At 35.2% G+C, this 18,486-nt stretch overlaps 1 protein-coding gene across 1 annotated transcript in view; it reads left to right on the top strand.

Moving 5' to 3' along the window:
- The window catches only part of THSD7A (thrombospondin type 1 domain containing 7A), a 301,949-nt gene that overhangs the window by 35,570 nt on the left and 247,893 nt on the right, over positions 1-18,486 (top strand). The gene's annotated exons all lie outside the window — the stretch shown is intronic.

Here is an 18,486-nt window from a genome sequence, read left to right as displayed (position 1 = left end):
CCCCCTTTAACCCCCCCGGCCCCCCCCCCCCCCCCCCCGCCACACACACACCATTGAAGCTATCCAGAGAATCATTTTCAGTTTACTTCATTGAAATGGCAACTCCCTTGTGCCATTATCAGGTCTTTGGAAACATCTGTTTCACCATTAGAAGTCTACAAAGGAAACCTACTTTACTTACAACTTACCTTTTAAAAGAATATTGGATCCCATTTATTTTACTTGTCAGTATATCTGTATAATTACAATACTGAAGGCATTTTGGGGGGCAATTTAGAAAGTAGGTAACTACTTTATTTTTTGAATATTCATAGTTATTTTTAAATAATCTATGGGACATTTAGTTTGTTTCCTCTGTTAGTTTTTAAAATTGTGGTAAAATATGCATAACAAAATGTATGATTTTCACCATTTTTAAAATAATTTTTTATTTTCATTACCATTGACTTTTAATATCTCAAAAATATTTATCCTTTTGTTCCCAGCAAACATAATGGAGCCTTTATTAATAAATTATTAGGTGTACTGAATCTTATTTAGGCTCTTAATTTTATTTCATCAATGTTGCTGATTACTGCATGAATATCGTGTTAATTATTATAGTTGCAAAAAACACTTCTTATAAAATACAATTTGGCCTCATGTCTACATTCCTTCCAATTGTCTTGGCTGTTGGAATTTTGTTCTCCAAGGTGAATTTTAGAGTCACTTTTGCAAACTCCAGTAAAAAAGTATTACTGGAATATTGATTGGAATTACATAATCTGAGAATAACTGTATCTTTATAATAGCAATTCAGTATAAATTGAAATATTTTGATTGCCACTTCATTTATCAATGTTTTAAATGAGCCATTTCACATTTTTTCTATATTTAATTTCTACTTACATATTGAATTATAAACATACACATGCTGTATTTTTCTCTATATAGCATCTTCAATGGATTCACATTCTGTCTTGTTTTTATATGTTTTTTCTAATGAGCATTAAATTAAAACTCTTTGATTGGTGTGTTCATTTATTCATCTTTATTATTAGAAGTGCATAGAATGTAATTAGTACCCAATTGTACCTAGTTAAAAATGCTATTATTAATTTTTATAATTGGCATGAAATAGTTAATATATTTATGGGCTTTTAAATTATGTCATAAAGATGTCTTGTAATATTAATTATAAGAATCCTTAATGGTCCCTGTTAATATATGTATCTTTTGCAGCCTTGACAAATTAGCCTGTGTTGCGGGGGGGGGGGGGGGGCGGGGGAGGGGGGAGATTAAAAAGGAAGGGTGTTGTGGGAATACTGGTATGAAGAAATTATATCCTCTTTGTTAGCCTTCTATATATAAAAAAATACAAACATTTAAAATGTTCCAATATTTATTAGGTAAATTTATACAAGTGCATTTTTTCTATCACATGTAACTATTACCTTGTTTTTTAAATAGGAATGTTACAAAAATGCTGATTTTTACTATACCATAAATAATTTTATTTACCCAAGAGCTCTTGACATATTTCAAGATTTGGAGATAGAGTATTAACTCATAAATATTGACCTTGCTTTTAGTATTTTTTTTTGCAAAGTGTACATAATTATTCACTATATTTTAAAAAGGTAGTGATGTTATGCATGTTTTTTTTCTCAAAATATTGGATGTTTAAAGCAAATCATTTAAACCACACAATCTAGAATTATCTGGGATAATTCTATTTAAGATTCATTTTTCACATTGAATTTAATCCTTGGAGTAGAATAGAGATTTATAGGAAGATCTGAGTAATGATAAATTACAAAAGTCAGATTGAAAGTGTCATTTATCAGTATTCAGCTGGTAATAGTAGTCGTTTTTCTGGAGAACACTGGTAAAATGTGCTCATTATTAGGACTAACCTTGCTCTTTCAAGTACTTTAACTTTAGAAAAATAGAAAATGTGTTTTGTAATTTCATGTATGGAATGACTTCATTAAGATTGGACATTGAGTAAACCTGAGATTAAACCGGATTATTGCAGTTGCAGTTAAAATATAATTCTTGGAATGTTATTCTCATTAGCAAAATAAATATTTGGCTTGGCTTCTGAATGCAACATTAATCATTTAAATAGTAATTGCTTAAAATTAACACTGATTTTACCTGATTCTTTTACTTACTAAAAGTGTTTGAGTACAATAAAATAATATTCAAATGAATGAAAAATAAAGTAATTTAATAAAAGCATTCATGATAATTCAATGTTATTTTTTTCTTCAAGTATTTTTAATTTTTTGTTTTTTAAATTTTATGTAAAGATCACAGAATTTTCAATTCACTGTGTAAAAGAAAAATGAAGACATGGTATAGTGGTATGAATGTTTAGATAACCACTATTTACAGTTATCTTCTAACATATGTCTTTTGACATATCTCATAATATTTCATATTAACATGAAATGCAATAGTGACAAGGAAATGGAATTCAAGATTAGAATAATATAAAAGAAATATCTGGTTTTCAAAAATGTTGTTTAATTTTTAAGGTGCCTGAGTTAATTGCTATGTATTATAGGTAATCATAAAGATATTTTTAAATTAACAGGAGGGCTCATTTTGATATTTTTCATTTAGAATTAAACTAGTGAGTAAAACTAAATATACAGATACTTATTGGATATAAATAAATCAACTTGATATAAATAAATTGGTAAATAAAAATATTTGATATAAATATTTGGAAAGAAAAGCTGCAGACAGTAAATAGTAGTGACTGTATAACTGTTTACTAAAATGAATAAGTAAGGTGAGGTAGGATGACATGGGAAGTAGTAAATGCCTATGTGTAAATATCAGAAATGTTTGTAACTAAACATACTCAATAGAATTTTGCTTAGAAAAGTGGGTTTCCCTACAGACCATTTCTTGAGGAATAGATTTATACAAAAAGATAAATTTCTAGTTAAACTCATTTATTATCACAAGCTAATGTTAAATGGAAACCTAGTGATAACCTATGTACACACTTTAAGTCCCAACTAAGGACCACCACATTGATTATTTAATAATTAACTATTGTTTGGTTACAAGTATATTTGAAATGAATTTTTCAGAATAGACTGCTCCATAAGTGATTATTTTAAAATCCATTAAATGTATTATGATAGGCCATGTGTTTAAAAATATGAAGCATTGTGTTTCTTGGGATGATGAGTTTGACTGTGTTCTACAAAATTTGTAAACCAAGTGATAGTAATTCAAAATATATATATTTCACTTAAATATTAGATAAGCCTAGAAAAACAAAGTATATAACATTATAAATGAATAATGCACAATAAGTTGTCCTTAATTTTATCTTATTAAAAAACTAAGATATATGTATTAAACACATGTAAAATCTCCCAACACTATTTTTTTTAAATATATTTTATTGATTTTTTACAGAGAGGAAGGGAGAGGGATAGAGAGTTAGAAACATCGATGAGAGAGAAACATCGATCAGCTGCCTCCTGCACACTCCCCACTGGGGAGGTGCCTGCAACCAAGGTACATGCCCTTGACAGGAATCGAACCCGGGACCCTTCAGTCCACAGACCGACGCTCTATCCACTGAGCCAAACCGGTTAGGGCCCAACACCATTTTTTAAAATACGTCTTTATTGATTTCAGAGAGAGGAAGGGAGATGGAGAGAAGTATAGAAACATTGATGATGAGGGAGAATCATTGATCAGTTGCCTCTTGCATGTCCACACCAGGGATCGTGCTCACAACCTGGGCATGTGCCCTGACCGGGAATTGAACCGTGACCTCCTGGTTCATGGGTTGATACTCAACCACCGAGCAACACTGGCTAGGCTCCCAACACTTTTTTTAAACGAAACCATTATCGTAGTGTCCTTGTTCAAGAAGTCTATCCTTGAGCTCAGAATCATATGATGGAGTTGGAATCACTTTTGGTCTTATTCATCACTAGTTTTCTAAATAAGTACCACTAGTACCCAGGAAGAGAAAAGTGACAATGTAATATATATCCAGAAAAGAGGCTTTGATTGTCATTCCTTCCAACCTAAAGATTCCTAACCATCTCTCTCCACTCTCAGAAATGTTTAAATGACTTGATGTTACCACGAGTATGCATTGCATGTCGTTGGTTGTGTATATCCTGGTGTCAAGCCAGTTTATGATTGCAGCTGGTTTATTTAGCACTTGAAATATAGAGAACTAATTAGGTGGTTTTGCCTCATGGCAAGCTTACAGTTCCAATTGCCAATATCCCTTGGTGCATTGTAGGACCCTGGTTCCTTTGTAGATGAGCTTTGAAGGCAGGTAACACACAATCTCATTAACATAAATACCATCACTAGATATGATACTAAATAGTCTGACAAGTATGGTCTCTTTATTTAAATTTTGATTGAACATTTCTTGCACATTACTTATCAGATATTTCATGCACATTTCACTGGATTACATTTATGCTAGATCCTTTGATTATAAATGAGCTTTCTCACATTACAAAATCTTTAGAGAATAGTTAATATATTTATTTCAGTCCCATTTCAGCTCTGCATTCATAATGTAAAAACGAGCAAATATCTAAGGAATCTTAAGGTCATCTTTCATTCCTACTCATTCCTTGGATCCCCTCTCACACTTCTGTCTTCCTGTGCTGAGCTTGTTCCTCCTTGGGCTTTTATTTTCCCCAATCCATTTTGTTCCACCACAAAATCTCATGCAGATCTCTTATTTTCTAACTCCAAGGGAAGCCATAAAGCTGTTCTTCATTCATTACACTTTCAAAAAGAATTAATTAAGAATCAGTTATGTGCCAGAAACTCTTCTGTGTTTTTCATCGAACAAAAATCCATCCCTCTTGGAGCTTATTTTGGAATAATGCATACAGGAAAAGTGAAAATGCTATCTAAGCAAATATATAACATTTTGAGAAACAGAAAATCTACTGGAGGTTAATGTGTGTTGCAGTTGAGTTGCAATTTTAAATAAGGTAGTTGGACTATGTCTCATTGAGGTATCTTTAAATAAGGAGTTAATACATCTCGAGAAATGATGTTCCAGCTGAAGGAATAGGCAGTGCAAAGGCATGCCTGATATGTTCGAGAAACAGCAAATATGCCAGTGTGGCTGGAGTGAATTAACAAAAGGGGAAGAATTACATGCGGAAAGATCAGATCATGTTGGGTCTTACAGGCTATTGTAAAGAATGGAGTAATTCAGAACAAAATGGCATACCAGTATATGGTTTTGAGCAGAGAAATAACATGATCTGATTTTTAAAAATTCTCTTAAACCCACAGAGATGTTGAAATAATATTCAGTGTACCCCTGTATATCTTTCCCCTAGATTCATAAACTTGATTACTTAATTTCTTTCTACAGTTGTTCATTCTACACACACACACACACACTCCACTTTGCCAAGTCATTAAAAGTTGACTACAAACTTCATAACACTTCCTCTTAAACATTCCAGTTTGCATTTCCCAAAAACAAAAACCTTATCCTACACAGCCACAGCCCATGATCACACCTAAGACAATAAATAGCAATTTCAAATTCGCCACATTTTCAAATTTCTCCAGCTTTTCTTAAAATGACCTTTTTAGCTGTGTGGTTGTTCTTTCATTCTGAATAAACCAAGGCTCACTCATTGCATTGGCTGAGTTGTCTTTTTATTTTCCCCCAATCTGAATCCTTTGCCTGCCTTTATTCTTCATGGCATTTAATCTTTGGAAGAATTCAAGTCAGTTTTCCTGTAGATCACTCTTTATTCTGGATCTGTGTGACAGGCTCCTCATAATTGGATTCAGGTTATAGTATCCTAACATACTTTGCTTCTTTTATGTATTAATTGCTTGGATAGTTTGGCAGAGAAAGTCAAACTTGTATTTATAAAGACCACATGACATTAGCTTGTGTAATCTCTATAAGGACAAACATTGAACCAACAGAGTTATTTTTAAGAGTCATATGTAGTTTAAAAGATAAATGAGACTCTTGGGAGAGTATGATCTTGGGTTCAATACCCTGTGAGTTTGTCTTGAAATGTTGTATCTTATTTACCTATTTCGATTTTCCCATAGGGCAGACTGTTGATTTCTAAATTTTGGAACATTCTGGTTAGATGTGGTATTGATGAAATTGCTGGTCAGGTCTGATGACAATTTAATATAGAACAAAACTGGATTGAGTGACCTTTGCTGTAATTGATGTTGGCCTTTCTTTTTGTTAAGTGACTGGACAATTTATCTAACTTATAGGAAATATTGTGATTGCTAAATGGACTGTCATAGATGAAGATATACACCATTCATCTTGAAAAGGTTCACTGGGCAATAGTAATAAGAGAAGGTCAAGGGGCATGAAACTTCATAAACCTTCTTTTAAAATTCATTGTCCTTTCACACATAAATAGTTGAATTTTTTTTAACTTTCAACTATTTACTCAGAGTCCAGTGTCACTGAATAGACACTATGACACCCAATTGTTAGAATATGTTTTGCTAGATCATAACAAAGTCAAACTACTTAGATTTCTGTCTCAGGTAAATTTAGTCTCTGTTTATTCTTTGAGATGGAACTCAGGCTCAGATAATTATTGTTATTCAGTTAAGTTGCTCAGGTTCTGACCTCTTACTAAGGAAAATTGGATTTCTTTTCTTATAGTGTCATACACCTTTGGAGTCCACACAGGCTTGAAAGGACAGAACTATAGAGTCATTACCAGTTTGGGGATCAAATGAAAGACTGCTGCTATGTACTGAATTAAACTACTCAAGGGAACCAGTGTTTCTTCAGGAAAATCAAAGCAGGTGAAATGTGTATAGCATTCTCATTTTGTGATAGAATATGTGACTAAAATAAACTAGGAAAATATAGTTAAAATTTTTTTAAGTTGACAGTAGCTTGAGTTCTTTCTCTGGAAATAATTATTTTCCTTCCAGCTGACATTTTTTTAATAAATAATAACTTTAAATCCCAATAAAATGAGCTGTAGAGAAGAGCTTTGAAGCTAAAGCAATTATTGAAATACTAGAGGCCTGTTGCACGAAAAGATTCATGCAGTAGGCCTTCCCTTCCCCTGGCTGCCGGCACCGGTTTTCCTCCGGCACTCGGGACCCAGGCCTTCGCTCCGGCCGGAGCCGCCTTCAAGCCTTCGCTGCTCTGGCCGGAGCCGCCTTCAGTCTTTGCTCCGCCGCTTTGTGCCTACATATGCAAATTAACAGCCATCTTTGTTGGCGGTTAATTTGCATATCTCGCTGATTAGCCAATGGGAAGAGTAGTGAAGGTACGGTCAATTACCATGTTTGTCTATTATTAGATAGGATCTTTTTTCCCTGAAAGGCAGGAACAGTATTTAATGACCAGTCACAGATACTGCTATAATTATTAAGGGAAATTATATTCTAAGAATAAGTAAAGGTAGTAAGAAACAACTGATTTTTTAAATTGTTAAACTAAATTAGAAGAACTAGCAAGTCTTATTAATCCATGTATTTTACTTTTTGAGTAGACTGTTTTCAGGCACTATGCTATATGTTAGGTTTTATTTATATGAAAAATACACATACACACATATGTATATTGATATTCATGTGTATGTGTATGTAAATATATACTTGTGTATATGCATACATACCTGTGTATATATGTATATGTACATAGACATGTGTAATCATACATATATAAATATTTTTCATTTTGATGAGTACAAGGGAAGAAGCACCTAACTCAGCCTAATGGAGATATGGGAAGCCAAGAAATACTCCAAAAGTGAGGTTTCAGCCGATACTTGAAAGTTGAATGGAGTTGGTTAGGTAGATGAGGACAGAGATGGGAGAAGGCACATAGATAACAGCATGTGCATGTATCTGACTGTGGGATGATTTGCTAACCAATAAGGTAGGAGTATAGCTGGTTTTGAAGGAATAGTTGTAAAGGAAGATATTTAAACAATTCAGAATGGTGTTATGAACTATACCAAAGTGCTTTTTATTTTTTTATTTTTTGTTTTGGTTGGTAATAGGGACACAATAAAAACTTTGAACAAGGGGAAAATACTAGAGGGGTGATTGTGATATCAAAGTGGAGAAGGGTTTGAAGGGTGTCTGTGGCAAGATTAAAAGGCTTTTAGAATTTGTCAGTTTGCAACTCTTTTATATGGTACTAGAGTTCCGGTGCACGAATTCATTCATGGGTGGGGTCGAGCCAGCCTGCCCCGATTGGAGCCCATTGGGCCTGGCCAACCAGGGGGAGGGGCTGCGGGCAGTTGGCTGGCTGGCCCTGCCCCCTAGTCAAACTCCCAGTCGAGGGGACAATTTGCATATTAGTCTTTTATTATATAGGATTACTTCCCATTCACTTGTTAATAAGTCTCTTAAAAGACACACTTTATATATACAAGATATATGCCCATTATAAAAAAATCCATGCTAAAAGCATCTTCCTAAAATAAGCTCCAAGACAGTGTGTTTCTATGTAAGTGATTGTATTTCCAAAGATGTTATATATTGACCACATGGTAATCTTTTTCAACTTTAGATGAAAAGATTTTAGATTTTCCTTATCCACGAAATAAGTATTCATTTTTATATCTTGTTCAACCATTAGTGAAATGCTTTACATTAATGAAAACCCAGGGCAACTTTTGTATTTAGTAATGGGTTTACTTTTTAGGAATTAACTATAAAAATCTTAAGAAGTATTTTATGTCATTGAAGTTTTTCTCAAGTTTTAGAAATAGCAATTACATTTTTAGTCACTGCCCAAATAGTTTCTTTTTTGTTTGATATATTTATAATTTTGTATTAGCCATGTTTGTTTGTTTTTTAAATATGCTTTTACTGATTTCAGAGAGGAAGGGAGAGACAGAGAGAGATAACAACATCAATGATAAGAGAGACTCATTGATTGGCTGCTTCCTGCACAACCCACACTGGGAGTCTAGCCTGCAACCTGGACATGTGCCCTGATCAGGAATTGAACCATGACCTCCTGGTTTATAGGGCGATGATAAACCACTGAGCTGCACTGGCCGGGCTGTGTTAGACATGTTTGTAGCTTATCACCATTTTAGCAGTATGACAGGCTTGTATTAGAATTACATCCGGCAGGCATGGCTCAGCTCTCTCATCACTGATGTTTCTCTTTTTTAAAAAAAAACTTTGTTGTTGAAAATATTACATATGTCCCCTTTTCACCTCCATTTATCCCTTCTAGCCCATCCCCTGCTCATCATTTATGTTTCTGTCTCTCCCTCTCTGAAATCAGTTAAAATTATATATATATATATATATATATATATATATATACACACACACACACAAAAGGTTTCCACAAAACATTAAAAAAATTATAAAGTAGAATACTATAGTTGAGTAGTTTTTATTTGTATTCCAAAATATGTAAAGTTAGTGGATAATTAGCTTTTAATTACGTCTTTTAAAAAAAGAAATGATTAGTATCATATCAAAACAAATGTAAACCTCATAAGTTATTTCTAGTTAACAGCAATAATTTTGATTACCTGTTTTTAATTGGTTGTTTGCTGATATTATTAGCACAGTATGTGCTAAAGCCTCTGGTACAACATGAAAGCTGTAATAAAATCTACTGTAAACCATCCATGAAGGGGACTGTTACAGATGTTGTGATTATGTGAGCCTAGAGGCTGCATTGCCATAATTGGCCTCCTGTGAGGCTGGAGTTCTGCAGTTGTTCCTGGAAACTCAGTGAACAAGAAGATTGGATTTCACAATGTTTGCATTTGTTGACTGATACTTTGTGTTAGCAACATCCACATAATGATGAACAGCAATTTAAGCTTACATCACTGTCCTTTTGATATAAATGAAAATTATATTCGGTTTCTCTGTTTTTTTCCACTACAGATTCAGCTACTTTAATATTTTTGAAGTGACTATTGAGTAAATATTATTTTCAACACATCATATTTATTTCTTCCTCTGTGCACATGTACTTAAACTCTTCTTATAACCTCTAAGTCTCCTCAAACATCATTCAGTTAATTGTTTTTGATCTTCTAGTTTGAAAGTTTTACACTTTATAACTATTCAGTGGTATCAGAAATATTTAACAAATTCTGAAGTTAATATTTTTCTTTTTCTCCAAAAGACAAGTACTGTGTTTATACACTAGGTAATAATTTATTTTTACAGGTAGACAGTGTCTTTCCTATATGCATCTCTAGCACCTGGCATAGAGCTTGTTATGTACTAGACTAAAAACTTATGGAATGAAAGAATAAATGAATAAACCCAAGAAACCAACTTGGTAAAATTAATTTGGATTCTAAGCATATTTGTACCAGTCTAACAATTTGATTAAAATTCTCTGTATTCCAGCATTCCTAAATTTACAATATTTTTAATTTAAAATTTCCAAAGGAAGAGGTATTGCAGTTAATAGAATCACAATTAAACTCATTAGAGAAGCAAGTCAAGTGCCCATCTTTGTATTCACAACTAGAGCACTTCACGGTATTTTTATAGAAGAATTGATAAAAATGAACATAATAAGTGTTAAAGGTACAAAGCACTATAAAATATTTAATAAGTATAATGTGCTAACTCATTGCAAGTTATCAAGTCTATTAATATTTTAGATTCTCACTTTTAGGTGTAATATTTTTTCATTAAATAATAAAAACTAGTCATTTCAAAAGAGAAAATATATTTTCTTTCTCTTCTGGAAAGCTAAAGCGGTTAATTGTTTCGACCATCAAAATATCTTTCATTCAAATGCTTTGTACCTAGATTAAACTCAAGGTAAGTGAATGATATTCATTTCTGGAAAGCAGACACTATTGGCATGAGGCAGTGATGATAATCAATATTATCATATTTTACAAATAAGGGCAGGCCTGGCTGGCATGCCTCAGTGGTTGAGCGTTGAACTGTGAACCAGAAGGTCACATTTCAGTTCCCAGTCAGGGCACATGCCCGGGTTGTGGGCTCGATCCCCAGTGTGGGGCGTGCAAGAGGCAGTGATTGATGATTCTCTCTCATCATTGATGTTTCTATCTCTCTCTCCCTCTCCCTTCCTCTCTGAAATCAATAAAAATATGTTTAAAAAAATAAGAGCAGGAAGGAAGGAACAAATATATCTTATAACTTATTATTATTTTTTAAATAAAGATTTTAAAGTATTTTTTATTGATTTTTTACAGAGAGAAAGGGAGAGAGATAGAGAGTCAGAAACATCGATGAGAGAGAAACACCAATCAGCTGCCTCCTGTACATCTCCTACTGGGGATGTGCCCGCAACCAAGGTACATGCCCTTGACCGGAATCGAACTTGGGACCTTTCAGTCCGCAGGCCGACGCTCTATCCACTGAGCCAAACCGGTTTCGGCTCTTATAACTTATTAGATTGCCACCTCCCTCCTCCAAATAGTAGAGTTTAACACTACTCTGTAGAGAGTGTGGGGTGAATTTAATGACTCATTTCCAAATAATAAATTTTTAATAAGGAAATTAGTAACTTTACAATGGAGAATCCTGGTAAACACTACCCTAACCAAATGCTCAAGGTTAATATCCCTAGTGATGTGATTATATAACCTTTACATATTGGGATAAGAAAGGCACTCCATCAATGAGATATTTGTTCATAAAACTAATAACCACAGGTTAATCATAAGAAAAGCATGAGATGAACCCAAATTGGGGAACATTCTATGGAATATGTGACAAGTTGCTCAAAATTGTCAGGGTCATTTAAAAAAATGTCTGAGGAGCTGTACAGTCTATACTGAGCATCCTAAGGAGACATAGTAACTAAATGCAATGCGGAAATTCTAAATTGATCTTAAAAAGGATATTAGTGGAAAAACCTGATAAAATCCAAATAAATCTAGAATTCAGTCAATATAGCATACCAATGATGGTTTTTCATTTTGAAAAATGTGCCATGGCAGTAGAAGATGTTAACATTAGGGAGGACTGTGGGAAGGTTATCTTGGAACTCTCTATACAATCTTTGCAATTTTTCTATAATTCTTTAATTATTTCAAAATGAATGTTTAAATATAAAATATAAGGGCAAATGCAACAATTAATAATACCAACTGAATACAGTTTTAAATTCATTAAAAGGTCAATTAAACATGGTATAAAAAGTAATGAAAACACATTAATCTACTTATTTTAATTGAAAACAACTAAATGTGTATTCATTATTAAGTATTTTTTTTAAATAGAATTTTATTGATTTCAGAGAGGCAGGGAGAGGGAGAGAGAGATAGAAACATCAATGATGACAGAGAATAATTGACCGGCTGCCTCCTGCATGCCCTGCACTGGGGACCACCCCCAATCTGGGCATGTGCCCTGACTGGAATTAAACCGTGACCTCCTGGTTCATAGGCCCATGCTCAACCACTGAACCACACCTTCCGGGCCATTACTTAATCTTTTGATGTCAGGTAAAGGCTTGCTTTATGTTTATTGCCACATGTTTTGGTACATTAGTCACAATGAATGTAGGGCTTAATTTTAATCTAACAAATCAGTTATATGAAAGTCAAAAAAGAGATCTTCTAGTTTATTATTAACAGGACAGATATTATATTAAAAACATTTATCTGCAGCCCTTGCCAATGATTGAAGTGTCGGCCTATGCACTGAAGGATTGTGGGTTCAATTCCTAGTCAAGGGCACATACCTGGGTTTCAGGTTTGATCCCCAGCCCTGGTCCAGATGTGTGTGTGAGGCAACCAATCGATGTGTCTCTTTCACTTTGATGTTTCTCTCTCTCCCCCTCCCTCCCTGCCTTCCACTCTCTCTAAAAAATCAATGGAAAAATGTCCTTGGGTGAGGATTAACAAAAAACACACCAAAAAACCCCAAATACATTTGGTTTTGGCAATACCCAACCTGGTTTCTGAAAAACCATGAGATGTTAATTTATGAGAGCTGTGTGGATTAGTTTGGTGTTCCTATAAAAAACAGGGCATCCCTAGAAGTAAGCAGTCTTAGAACCTCTGAAGCAGTATAGTGTCAGGCCATGTCAATGTAGTATTAAATGTCTGACAACTGGTTTACATTTAAAGTGGTTGCTTGGGCAGAATGTAATAGGTGCCGTCCAAGTTAGCTATATGCTCAACGTTTATTTAATGATGGAATATTCTATCACGCATTATTTTTATTTTAGGCTTGAATTTTTAAAAATCCAGACCCTTGTTATTTTTTATGGACAGCTTGAATATCACAAAATAGGCCAGAGGTGCTTTTTGAAGAGATCCCTAAATGCAATGTAAGGATATTTGTTATTAACCATAGCATAGGATTAGGCAGACAGATCTCTGTCTGCTAATACAACTCTGAATGTTTTGTAGGAGATAATAAGTGAGTTTGCACATCACTTTGTACTTAGTCTTTATATGACCATGTTGTAGTTTGTGTCTATAGTGAAATGACAGTTTCCAAGAGGAATTATATCCTCAAGAAAACATATTATACACCAAGAGGAATATGTTAAAATGCAATAACTGAAAATAAAATCTGAAACCAGAATGAATAGTGTTAGATTACAAAAGGAGTGCTATATTTATTCTTAATTATTTGATATTGTCAAAGAAGCATTGCTCTCCATTGAACTCATCCTGAAATTGATGAGATACTTACAGAACATGGAGAAGATAAATTTGATCTCCAAGACTTAGGTGCATGGTCCCAGTGGGTGATAAATTTATTTCCAGTTGCTATAAATTTCAGGTCTAAGAGATAAGGAAACACAGTACTAGTAAAACTGGGTTTGGTGTTTCATTCTAAACACCTCAACTATTTATTATTGAGCTGCCTTGTAAAGATAATGAAAATCAATAAAGCATTGCTAAGTATCTCATCTATTAGGGCTATAAAATATTTATATGCTTTCATAAATGTTAATGAAAGAAACTAGGTAAACAAATGTCACTGGCCATAAATTAGAATTTGGAAAAGCAATAATATATAGCACAGTGTTTTAAGTCATAAAATTTCTTGATCTTCATCCTTTGAATGAACCTTAATGTAGCAACTGATTTCTTCAGTAAGGAAGAGGAATTGGAACTCCTAATTGCAGAGGTACATTTCTAACTGTGATGGTAATATTATTAAAGAATTATGTAAACCTCGAGGAACAAAATCATAATGACACAAAGACAGCCATTAATTAAGTATGCATTGCTATGTTCTAAAGCCCTGGCTGTGGACGGAGGAATGCCACCTTTGAATGAGGGGCTTCTTCTGTATGATCTGACCCCCTCCCACTCAGATGTGCAGGTGATAAATGTGCAGCAGCAGCAGGGATCCTTATTAACAGCAACATCCAAGTCTCTGGCAGTCACTGCAAGTGCAAGTGCCATGCACAGAGGCTTTCCTTTTCAGCCGAAAGAGTGTGGATTTTCTATGGGAGCTTTTTAGAAATGGAGATAGAATTTCTGGGTCATGCATCTAAACACTTCATCTGTTAGATGGTATGGGAGTTCTTGGAATGTGCTCCATCAAGCCTTATTGGATTGAGAATCCTATCTAATAAAGAGGGAATATGCAAATTGACCATCACTTTGCAACAAAGATGGCAGCGCCCACAGCCACTAAGGAGGGAATATGCAAATTAATGCGACAAAGATGGCGGTGGCCGGCCCGGAGCAAAGGTGGGAGGTGGCTCCTGGCCCTGGAGCTAAGGTGGAGGCAGCAGCTAGAGCAAAGGCCTGGGTCCTGGGTGCTAGAGGGAAACCAGTGCTGGCAGCCAGGGGAAGGAAGGCCTATTCTTGCATGAATCTTTGTGCATTGGGCCTCTAGTTATCTTATAATAGGTATAGTTTTGAAGATATATATATATATATATATATATATATATATATATACACACACTATTTAATGTATTTCTCTTCACTGGGAATAAAATTGAGGCAATAGGCAAAGGATCTAATTTTTACTGATGTAATCACTTTGAAAGAGGAATCAAACTTTTAAATGACAACTAAAAAACAACACAAACTTGGTTAGTTATTTTTCTTTCCCTATCCTACTTGTTACTCAAAGACTGTTGACTGATCATTTTCAGTTCAGTTGTTTTTATACTGCCTCTGAATTTGCCAGCTTCCTCTGAAAATTACAGCTAGACAATAAACAAGCAGGGAGGTTCAATTTTGATTTTACTATGTTTTAGTACTCTTAAAGTTAAAAGTTGAAGATTTTCTTGAAGGAACAAAAGGAGTGTGAACTTGGGAAGACTGGGTTTAAGTCCTAGATTAAGCCCTATGTGACCTTGGACATGTCTCTTATCCTTTAGAATTAGCACCCACATCTTTAAAATGAAAATAACTACGCTGGCATTATCTAACATAAGGATTGTGTATGTGTACTGGTATGAGGACCATCTGAAACAATGTATGCACATGAGCTTTAGAAACACTAAACACAAAGAAATTAAAGGTAATTTTAATAAATACTGGTATTGCCAAGGAAAGGGTAAAATTATTTTTTAATATTGTTTATTGATTTTTAGAGAGAGAGGAAGGGAGAGGGATAGAGAGATAGAAACAAATCATCCATCGGTTGCCTCCTGCATGGCCCCTACTGGGATCGAGTCCACAACTGGACATGTGCCCTGACCGGGAATCAAACTGGCTACCTCTTGATTCCTGGTTCAACACTCAACCACTGAGCCACACTGGGTGGGCAGTAAAATTATTTGGATCACAAATAGTTTGGAGGTGATAAGACAGCTTTCTTCAGATATATTCTTTGTTTCTGTCATCAACAATTATTCAAAAATTGGTTTATATAGATAAGATACTATATACCTTTACATTTGACTTTCCCTTTTCCCTCCTAGAGGTTTTAGTGGCATAATTTAAAAATATTTATGATCTCAGATTTACTTTAACCAGTGAATGCTCTGATTTCATGGTCTATGATAGTTAGTATTCCTTTCTATGCTTTGTGACTTCTCATTGCTGCCTCAGCTTTCCCTCCACAAGGGCTCAACTGTGCATAAAAAAGCGCCTTTTCACAGATTTTCTGCATAATATCCACCAATGGCCAGAACTTAGGAGTGTAGCAAATTTAGCCCTGGAAAGTCTTGGGAAAGGGCACAGGCAAGGGATCAAGGCCTTGTATGGCCTTGGCCTTCTTCCTCTTTCCCTTCCACAAAGAACTACCAGGCCAGGGGGCTCCCTGCCCCACTTACACAGAGCCCAAAAGAAGTGTAACCAATTCCATCCCCTATCACAGCCACCACACAAAAAAACAGCTTCTGTCTTCCCAACCAGCCACCCCTCTCAGTCTGATCTGACCTTCCCACTGTTCTCACTCTCTGGCATATAAAACAGTCTCCTCATTAAGGCAGCAAAATGAAAGAAATGCCAAAATATTTTCAAAGAGTTTTTATTTGCCTTCTTTGAAGTACTAGAATGTCTTTTTCCCCTTTACCATTAAGTTTTCTGTTTGCATATAGGGGGATTATACTTAGCTCTCTCTTTTGAATATCAACACACATCATGGCTTTCCTTTATGATTTTGCTGCCAAAAGAATAAAAACAGTATTTAGAGCTTTCTTATCACAGTCTTACACTAGCTTTGAACAGCCCTAGAAATGAAAGCCTAATTAAATTGTGCGTTTACTATGTCAGATGTATTAAATATTATGAAACATGCAGAACTGGCTCTTGCTCCTATCATATGGACCTAGTTTATTATTATTATTATTGGTATTATTCAAAATATCTTTTTTAAAATGTATCTTTATTATTGAAAGTATTACCGATATCCCCCTTCCCCCTCATTGACCACCTCCACCCTCACTGCCCCCTCCCCAGGCCTTCACCATGCTACTGTCTGTGTCCATGGTTATGCATATATGCATATAAGTTCTTTTAGTTGTTCTCTCTCCCCCTACTCCCACCTTCCCTCTGAGATTCACCATTTTAGATGCATTTATAACTTTAGCCAAACGATATCTTAATTTACTGTCTATGTATTCATCTTTAGAAAAGCATTCACTCAATGTCAATAAACACTATTTGATACTTCATCACCTGGATATTAATCTGCAAATGTGGCTGTAAATTAGGAATGTAAAAATGCTTTGGGGAACTTAAGCATGTGAATGTTTGAAACAACATATTTAAATATGATTAATATAACACATGAATTAATATGCTGCCATTTGAGTGTAAGAAATCAGGTAGTATTGGTTCCATTTTTTGTTTATATAGTTTTCATTTTAATACACAATATTTTTATGTATATTCATTTGTAATAGAAAAAGAATCATCTTTGCCACTTGTTCACTTATTTCTGCATACTTTGTCCTATATTCAAGCCATATTTGTTTGGGAAGGTTCATTTATGCTACTCTTGATTATATAATTCTTTAATTTATGTATTAATGTAGAAGGAAACTTCAACACATTAAACAAGTGAAAATGAAAGAAAAGATAAAGCATGCCTTTGCTTAATCAAATTCTGCCTTTCTCTCAGAATAGCATATGCAGCAAAAGGATGAGTGGGGTTGCCAGTATCCATTTTGTACACTAATATTAGTAATACTTAATGTGTTTCCTATTTTATAGATAAGATATATTAGTAAAAGTTAATGAAACACATGGTGGAATTTTTGTAGGTTCTAATAAAGTAGGTCTGGGGCGAATCTGAGAGTTTGCATTTTAATAAGTTCCCAGGTAACTCAGGCTGCTGGCCCATAGACCACGTTTAGGATAACAAGATCCTACAACACTTCCATGCATTTCTAACAAAGATCATAGGGAACTTGCTTCCTATTTGAAAACAGCTGTAGAAAATGGGGCATCCTATGTAATAAAAGGGTAATATGCAAATAGATCGAATGGCAGAACAACCGAACAACCACTCAAAGCGTAATATGCTAATGATATGCTAAGGCTGCTCAACCAGTTGCTATGACGTGCACTGACCACCAGGGGGCAGACAGTCGACCAGTCAACCAGTCGCTATGATGTGCACTGTCCACCAGGGAGAAGATGCTCCGACCGGTAGGTTAGCTTGCTGCTGGGGTCTGGCCGATTGGGACTGAGCAAGATGGGCCAGACACGCCCTGGAGCCCTCCTGCGATCCTTCCCCAGCCCGATTGTGCACCGGTGGGGTCCCTCAGTTTGGCCTGTGTCCTCTCACAATTTGGGACCCCTCGGGGGATGTCAGAGAGCCGGTTTCAGCCTGATCCTGCAGGCTACTCCCCTTGGGAGGGCGTCAGACACAGGGCTCATGGCTGGTGAGCACTGCTGCAGCATGAGCCTCTCCAGATCAAGACTGATTGGGCGCGAGCCCATGACTGATTGGGCGCGAGCCCATGGCAGGCACAGTGGGTCCGGGATGAGCAGGAGTGGCAGGTAGGAGCTGCAGGTGGCATTGGACTGCGGGTTTCAGCAGGCCACCCATGCACGAATTCGTGCACCGGGCCTCTAGTTATTTAATGATTTTCTACGAGGTAAAATAAAATCA

This window comes from Myotis lucifugus, unplaced genomic scaffold (assembly GCF_000147115.1).
Source record: "Myotis lucifugus unplaced genomic scaffold, Myoluc2.0 scaffold_15, whole genome shotgun sequence".
NCBI classification, from domain to species: domain Eukaryota; kingdom Metazoa; phylum Chordata; class Mammalia; order Chiroptera; family Vespertilionidae; genus Myotis; species Myotis lucifugus.
Note: the sequence above shows the minus strand (reverse complement) of the source record. Positions and strands in the feature narration are given on the sequence as shown.